The sequence below is a fragment of the Rhinoderma darwinii genome, chromosome 5 (genome assembly GCF_050947455.1).
Source record: "Rhinoderma darwinii isolate aRhiDar2 chromosome 5, aRhiDar2.hap1, whole genome shotgun sequence".
Taxonomy (NCBI): domain Eukaryota; kingdom Metazoa; phylum Chordata; class Amphibia; order Anura; family Rhinodermatidae; genus Rhinoderma; species Rhinoderma darwinii.
This window is the reverse complement of record NC_134691.1, coordinates 143,858,243-143,866,815: the sequence shown is the minus strand read 5'-3', so window position 1 is coordinate 143,866,815 and position 8,573 is coordinate 143,858,243. Positions and strand designations below refer to the sequence as shown.

The following is an 8,573-nucleotide window of genomic DNA, read 5'->3' as shown; positions in this document are numbered from 1 at the left end:
GAATGAAAGGGAGAGACCACTTTAGGAAGAAATCCTGGTAAGGCTTTTAGGATGACTCTATACTCTAATAGTAGTGTGTGAAGGAAAGGCAGAAAGGGCCTGAATCTCTCACTCTACGGGCTGATGTAATGGCTAACAAGAATGTAATTTTAAGTGTCAGCATTTTTATGGATATAGAGTCTAGTGGTTCGAACGGTGGATTTGTCATAGCCTGGAGAACGATGTTTAAGTCCCATGGAGGAACTGGGGATCTTGTCTGGGGTTTAAGTCTGAAGGAGGCTGTTAGGAATCTCTTAATCCAGGGGTGTTCTGCGAATTTAAAATTAAAGAAGGAACTTAATACGGAGATCTGAACCTTTAACGTGCTAGGCCTAAGGTTCTTATTTAATCCTGCCTGGAGTAAATCCTATATTAGAGGGATATCTGGTTTGGTTAATGTCCCTGCCTGCAAAATTTAAAAAATGCTTTCCAGGCTTTCAGATATATTTTTGAGGTAACAGGTTTCCTACTAGCTAGCAGGGTGGAAATAACAGACTCCGAGAATCATCTCGGTCTAAGGATTATCCTTTCACTTTCCAGGCTGTCAGATGGAGTTTCTGAATCTCAGGGTGCATTACTGGGCCCCCGGTATAGGAGATTTGGTATGTTCGGGAGAATCCACGGTTGGCCTAACGACATTTTCCTTAACCACGTGAACCATGGACTCTTTGGCCAGAAGGGGGCTATTAATATCACACTGGCCCCATCTTCCCTGACCTTTCTGATTACTCTTGGGAGAACATTAAGGGGGGGAAAGGCATAGCCCCTCTCTTGACTCCAACATTGGGAGAATGTGTCTATTGCTGTTGGGTGTTCTGAGGGGTCTAGGGAGACGAATCTTTTGGTCTGTTTTCCCTGGACTCAAATAGATCTATTGAGGGGGTCCCCCATTTGAGGACGATCTTCTGAAATACTGTCATATTCAGAGACCATTCTGACTGTCGTAGCCTTTCTCGGCTTAGGAAGTCTACCACCTGGTTGTCTTTTCCCTTCAGATGGACAGCTGATAGGGTCAACAGGTGGTGCTCTGCCAGAGAAAATATCTGGGAAGATAAGCTCATCAGCAAGGCCGATCTTGTACCCCCTTGACAATTTATATAAGACACTGTGGTTGTGTTGTCGGAATAGATTTTTAAGTTCCGACCCGAAATTGCTGGTATGGATTTCTTCATGGCCTGAAGAACTGCTGCCAGTTCCATGAAGTTGGAGGATCTCTGTACGGTCTGTTGATCCCACTGACCCTGAAGAAAAGAGGAGTCGTAATGAGCTCCCCACCCCCAAGGACTCGCGACTGTGGTAATATTGAGAGTAGGGGTTGATGTCCATGGAATGCCCCGCATGAGGTTCTCCCTGTTCAACCACCATCTGAGAGACAGCCTGGCTGCGGATGAGATGTGTAGGGATTGATCTAGGGAGAGACTGCTCCTGTCCCACTGCTTTAGAATGTCCCACTCTAGAGCCCTGGCTCTGTAGTGAGTCCATAGTACAGCTGGGATGCATGACGTCATGAGGACCAGGACAGACATGGCCTTCCTGAAAGAGGTCGTATGGTCTAAGTATAGTTCTGAGACTGTCTATCAGGGGATTGATTTTTCCCTTCTGGAAGGAAGGACATCTGCTTGGAGGAGTCTAGCAGAATTCCTAGGTATACACATCTGTTTGAAGGGTTTAAGTTTGACTTTTTTAGATGTATGTCCCATCCTAACCTCGTTAGTATAGCGCAAATTTCCTCTATTTGTTAGGTCAGGGCATGAGATGTTTTTGCGACTATTAAAAAATCGTACAGGTATGGAATCAGGAGGATGTCCTTTGTCCTGATAGGAGGTCATTTCGGCTATTAGTTTGTGAAATGCCAAAGGGGAGGACTCTGTATTGTAGGTGAAGTAAAGACCCTTTGAGGGTCACTGCTACCCTCAGATATTTTTGATGAGGACAGCATATTAGTACGTGGTAGTAAGCGTCCTCCAGGTCTAGTGATGCCATCACACAATCCCTGGAGAGGAGATTTACGGTTGAAGCAATGCTCTCCATGCAGAATTTTTTGTAGGGGGCCCATCTAGCGGGGGCCCAAATAGATAATCTCCAGAGCAAGGAATAGTGCACAGCTTCCCTTTTGACCCAGTGTCTCCCTTCCAGGTTTTTAAGCCAGATAGCTCGTCTAGCTGAATTTGACAGGGCTGCTGATCTGGCGGAAAGGCGTACAGAGTCTGAGGCATCCGCCAAAAAGTCTGTGGCCTTGGAAAGCATTGGAAGGGAGGATAGGATTTGATCCCTAGAGGTCTTGTCTTTGAGATGAAGCTCCAATTGTGCAAGCCATATTTTTAGAGACCTGGTCACGCAGGTGGCCAAAATGCCCGGTTTAAAGGCCCTTGTAGAAGCTTCCCAAGCCTTTTTTTTTAGATAGAAGTCGGCCTTTCTATCCATGGGATCAGACAAAGAGCCTACATCCTCGAAGGGAAGGGAACGTTTCCTTGATATTTTTGCCACTGGGGCATCAAGTCTAGGGGTGTTGTCCCAGTTTTTACATACATCATCCTCAAACGGATATTTCCTCTTGAGGAATTTGGGAATACCCGTCATCCTATCAGGATTTTTCCATTCCCTTTTAATGAGGCTGGTTATATTCCTATGAAAGGGAAAGGTTCTGTTTTTTCTAGGCCCTAGACCTTAAAACATCATGTCCTGGACATACCGAGGTTCTTTGGGATCATCAATGTTCATAGTTGCCCTTACGGTCTTGAGAAGTTGATCTAGATCTCCCGTTGGGAACAAATTTCTCCCTCCCTCGTCCGAGGTATTGTCTAAGGAACAATACTCCTTCCTCCTCTGGCTGAAAGTCCTCTTCAGCTGAGGAATCGGATAGATCTATCCGGCTAGAAGAGGTATGTGGTAAATCCTGCTTTCTTTTAAGGGACTTTAGGCAGTTCCTAATTTCTGTCCCCACAATATCTTTAACACTTGAGGTTGTAGATTCTTCGGAGATAACGTTGTCTAAACATTTTTGACAAAGTCTCTTATTATAAGAGGATGCTAGTTTCTTTTTACAAACAGCATTCCTTGTGGGGTTTTTCCTAGGACAATCCCTGGCCTAAATATATGCCAGAAAAGGGGGACAGCACTTAGTAAGGAAAAGGTTTTCTTTTTTTTATCTTACCCCATAGTCCTTTAGGAATATAGAAAGAACTTCTTTCCAGCATTGTGAGTTTCTTTTATTTTAACCAATATGTATTTACCTGTATATGAAAGGGAAATGTGGGGAATGTACCGAGGCCTCCATGTCATTTACTTATACTAGCGTTTAGTAGGTCTCCCCTTCCTTCCAGGTCTCTGCTTTTTATATAACTACTCGGATCTACACTGTTCTGAAATATTACATCATGTATTTGGTTTATCTTTTTTCTGCCAGATTCTTAGCCAACCAGCATGAGGAGGAAGAAGACCGGTTTCGTCTGGAGATCTACCCCTGGGCCTTAGGACGGCGTTGGATTACGAAGAGGGAAGGACTATTCCGTAAGCGCAGCCTGTTGCTCCTCCAGATGGGATATAAAGCTTGGGTGGACCGGGCCACCTGTGATCTGGTTAGTAAAAATAAAACAACAATATAGTCTATCATGAAGATTCTGCGGTTATAATGTCATTCTAATTCATATGCGGTTTTATTCCAGATCATGGCAGAAGACCCTTTGCACTGGGCATGGAGAAGAGAGAGGCAGATCCATCATTGCTGGGCAGTTCCCTATTTGAGGAGAGATAAGCAGGAATTCACCATCCATGGCCCATGGAGCATCCCTCCATCCTGCTCCCTCTGTGAGACCATCCTTCTCCATCCATGCAAGAGGGAAGTTTGCCAGGCAGACACAATGGAGGAACCCGGCACCGCAGAGTCATAAACATCTGTGGTAAGTAAATAGCTGGTGTGGAAGAAGAGTGTTAGCCCCTTAACGACATGCCACATACATGTACGTGGCAGCCATTAACCCCTTCGCTCAACTGAATGTAATAGCTCACCTGGACATAAAGTATGGAGCAGGCTCACGCGCTGAGCTCACTCCATACTCTATGGGTGTTAGCTGTGTATGACAGCTGACACCCTGAACTAATGGCCAGGAACAGCGATCACTCTGTTCCTGGCCGTTTAACCCCTTACATGCCGCGGTCAATAGCATCCGCGTCATCTAAGCCATTAGAAAGAGGGCGGCCCCATGAAGGTTATCAAAGCAGCCCAGGGGGCTAATGAAAGTCTCCAGGACTGCCTTTTTACTGCCTCTGAAAATGCACTGCAGTACTAATGTATTGTAGTACATTTTCAGAGGCAGTAAGAAGGCAGTCCTGGAGGCTTTCATTAGCCCCCTGGGCTGCTATGATAACCTTCATGGGGCCGTCCTCTTTCTAATCGTCATTAGTATTAGTCATTATGTCATTAGACATAGTATTAGTTATTAGACATTAGTATTGCAGTGTATTGTACCAGCGATCTAACGATCAGTGGTTAAAATCCCCTGGGGGGGACTGATAAAGAGTGTAAATTTTTTTTTAATAAACTCTTCAGTAGTAAAAGAAAAAGATAAAAAAATAATGAACAATTAAAAAAACTCCCCTTTTCCCATTTTCCCTCTAAAGTAATGTAAAAAATAAACAGAATTGGTATCGATGTGTCCGTAAAAGTCTGAACTATTACAATACAAAATCATTTACTATGGTGAACGGCATAAAAACAAAACATTAAAAACACCAAAATCGCTGTTTTTTGGTCACTTTAGCACTAAAAAAGAATGTAAGAAAATGTGATCAAAAAGTTGTATGTACTAAAAAAGGGAACCAATAAAAACTACAGCCCCATAAAAATAGCCCTCACCACTGCTTAATCGACAAGAAAATGAATGGATTTCAGAATGCGGTGAAACAAACACCTTTATTTCTTTAGCAAATAATTTTTTTTAACCCCTTAGTGACCACTAATACGCCTTTTTACGTTGGTCACTAATGGGCTTTAGGCTAGGCTGACGCCTTTTCACGTCAGCCTAGTCTAAGTCCTGCACGGGTCTCCCGTGCAGGCAGGAGCCGGGGCTCTGCTGTCTGATGACAGCTGAGCTCCTGCTCCAACGCCCGCGATCGAAGTTTACTTCGATCGCGGCCGTTTAACCCGTTAAATGCCGCCGTCAATAGCGACCGCGGCATTTAACTTTGTTTACAGAGGGAGTGCGCTCCCTCTGTCACCCATCGGCGGCCCGCGAATGAAATCGCGGGTCTCCGATGGGGTGTCATGGCAGCCGGGGGCTTGATAAAAGCCCCCAGGTCTGCCCTGGACATATTCCTGTTAGGACGCGCCGGAGGCACGTCCTAACAGATTGCCTGTCAGATTTACACTGACAGGCAATAATGCTCTGGTATACGAAGTATACCAGAGCATTATAGCAGCGATCGGAATATCGCATAGTAAAGTCCCCTAGTGGGACTAATAAAATAAGTCATCAAAGTGAAATAAAGATTATTAATAAAAAGTACAGTAAAAAAATAAATAAAACCATTTTTTTCCATAAAAAGTGGTTTTATTTAGTAAAAGTGTAAAAAAAAAAAAAAAGTACACATATGTGGTATCGCCGCGACCGTAATGACTCCATTAATAAAGTTAATATGTAATTTAAACCGCAAAGTGAACACCGTAAAAAAAACCGCAAAAAACCATGGCGAAATTGCAATTTTTTTCCATTGCCCCCCAAAAAAGTCATAATAAAAATGAATCAATAAGTCCCATGCACCCCAAAACAGTACCATTCAAAACTACGTCTTGTCCCGCAGAAAACAAGCCCAAAAAATCACTACATTGATGGAAAAATAAAAAAATTACGGCTCTTGGAAAGCGACGATGCAAAAGCAAATAATTTTAGTTCAAAAGTGTTTTTATTGTGCAAAAGTCGTAAAACATAAAAAAACCTCTACATATGTGGTATCGCCGTAATCGTACCGACCCAGAGAATAAAGGTAACATGTTATTTAAGTCGCATAGTGAACGGCGTCAATTTAAAAACGCATAGAACAATGGCGGAATTTCAGGTTTTTTTTATAATCCCCCCCAAAAAGGTTAATAAAAGTTAATATAAAAATTATATGTACCCAAAAATGGTGCTATTAAAAAGCACAACTAATCCCGCAAAAAACAAGTCCTCATACAGCTATGTAGACGAAAAAATAAAAACGTTATAGCTCTTTGAATGCGACTATAGAAAAACGAATAAAATAGCTTGGTCATTAGGGCCTGAAATGGGCTGGTCACTAAGGGGTTAAAGTAGTAAAATTTAAAAAAAAATCATGGTCATCGCACTGAGCTGCAGAATAATGTTTCGTTGTCCTTTTACCGTTCGGTGAAATCCGTAAAAGCAAAACCCAAAAAATAATGGGGGAATCACAGTTTTTTCCAATTCAACCCTACAATTGTTTTTTTTCCGTTTCCAAGTACATTATATGGTACTCTAAATAGTGCCAATAGAAATTTCTACTCCTTTCACAAAAAAATAAGCCTTCACACCACTCCATTGATGGAAAAAGAAAAAAGTTATGTCTATTGGAAGGTGGGGAGTGAAAAACAAAAAGCAAAGAATTGCCTCTGGTAGGGTTTAATAGTAGCCTGTCAAAATCTCTATATACTGCTATACATTAGTATTTAAGTATATGGTGCAAGCGATCCAATAATCGCTGGATCAAGTCCCCTAGGGGGACTTCTAAAAAAAAATAAAGAAACTGTAAAGTAATGTACCAAAAAAAATAAAATTAAAATTGCCCATTTCACCCCAACAAATATATATGATTTCGTTTCCGAGTACATTATATGGTACATTAAGTGGTGGCATGAAAAACTACAACTTGTCCCACCAAAAAACAAGCCCTCATACGGCTATGTCGGCTGCGTAGACGAAAAAATGTAAAAAGTTATGGCTTTTGGAATTGCTGGTAGCAATAAACGGAAATGAAAAAAAAATTGGCTGTGTCATTAAGGGGTTAAGTAAAATCTTAAATACCAAACCTGTCCCTAACTAAAAATCTAGCCTGGATATATTGAGCTAAGATAAATATGGCTACTAGAGTATGAAAATTGTTTCTTAATCTGTCAGAATGCTCCGTAATGTGAAATACATGAATTGTTAATGAGAACTTCATATAGAAGAGAACTAGACAAGGACTAGGATACGAGGAGAGAGGATCTCCTCCTCACTGACCGTTATAGGCAATGTGGAGCACTAAGAACCTGCAAAAGCAACCAATGCATAGAGTGTAGGAATAAAATATCATTCTAGATTATTACATCCTCAGTCCTAGTAATGGAAACACGGAGAAATGATAGAGATATCAGTATCTATTAAATGTCATCACTATATGATTCAGAACATACAATCTCCATGATTTACTGTCTATGCTATAACACTAGATCCGCTGTCATTCTACACCAATAACTGGTCTGCACATTGTATCCCTTGTCACTGGCGGCGGTCACATTGCACCAGATAATATTTTACCTACCAAGTCTTCGTTTCTGGATAAAGTATCGACATATCGCTACTTTCTGAGTGTTTGGTAATATTGACGCTTTTGTTCCTATAATGGACATGTACAACAACTTTCTTTATTTCTCCATTTATAACTAAGATGTACTACTGCCAGGATGGGGACAACAACTGCCTGACAGCAAGAAGATCTAGAAGCCTCGATGGATGAAGACCGGAGATATCCTTTTCATTGTCACACGCATGCACATACAGACACTGTCACACATTCATGTACATAGTCATGCACACAGATACATACACACATACATACATACATACATACACACATACATACAATACAATACAAACATACATACATACATACACACACAATCACTGTAGGTAGTCACATGCAGTCACTAGGTAGTCACACACCTTGCAGTACATACATTTTATAGCGTTTACCTCCCTTAGTATGCCCAGAGGAAGGGCAGTACAGCGGCCATGGTTTCCCTGCAGGTTTCCTCCACTGGGGGTTTTTCCTGTCCTGAGTGTTGCTGTACCCTCTTTGTGAGTGATGGGAGGTAAAAACAATAACATGTTCACATACATATAATAAATTTCACATTATTACACTTTCCATACTGTGTCTGAGTCTTTCTTCTATTTCTGTCTGTGAATGTAAACTGTAATTTAAAGAGTTTCTGTGCAAATATTAAAGGTGTTCCCTGAGACTTTTATATTGATGGCCTTTCCTTAGGATAGGTCATGAATATCAGATCGGAGGGAGTCCGACTCCCGACACCACCGCTGATCAGCTGACTGAAGAAGCCACAACAATGAACTCCATAGTTGTACACTGTGCCCGGGATTACAGCTTTGTGCCATTCACTTGAACGGAAGATTTTACTAAATTGATGGTAAAATCCAGCGTCTGGAGCACATATTTATATCACATCCTCGTCGTGATATGCCATCAATTACTATCTGTTCAGAACTCCTTTATTAACTAGGGTAAAATGTGTATTTTTCATGTTTGGTTTACATGTTCCC

At 41.7% G+C, this 8,573-nt stretch overlaps 1 long non-coding RNA gene across 1 annotated transcript; it reads left to right on the top strand.

The window, feature by feature from the left end:
* The first annotated feature begins 3,452 nt into the window (after nucleotides 1–3,452).
* Nucleotides 3,453–8,326, top strand: LOC142652736 (uncharacterized). Its single transcript, XR_012847910.1, has 3 exons — nucleotides 3,453–3,617; nucleotides 3,705–3,938; nucleotides 7,681–8,326. It is a non-coding gene; the product is annotated as an uncharacterized LOC142652736 (long non-coding RNA).
* The last annotated feature ends 247 nt before the right edge of the window (nucleotides 8,327–8,573 follow it).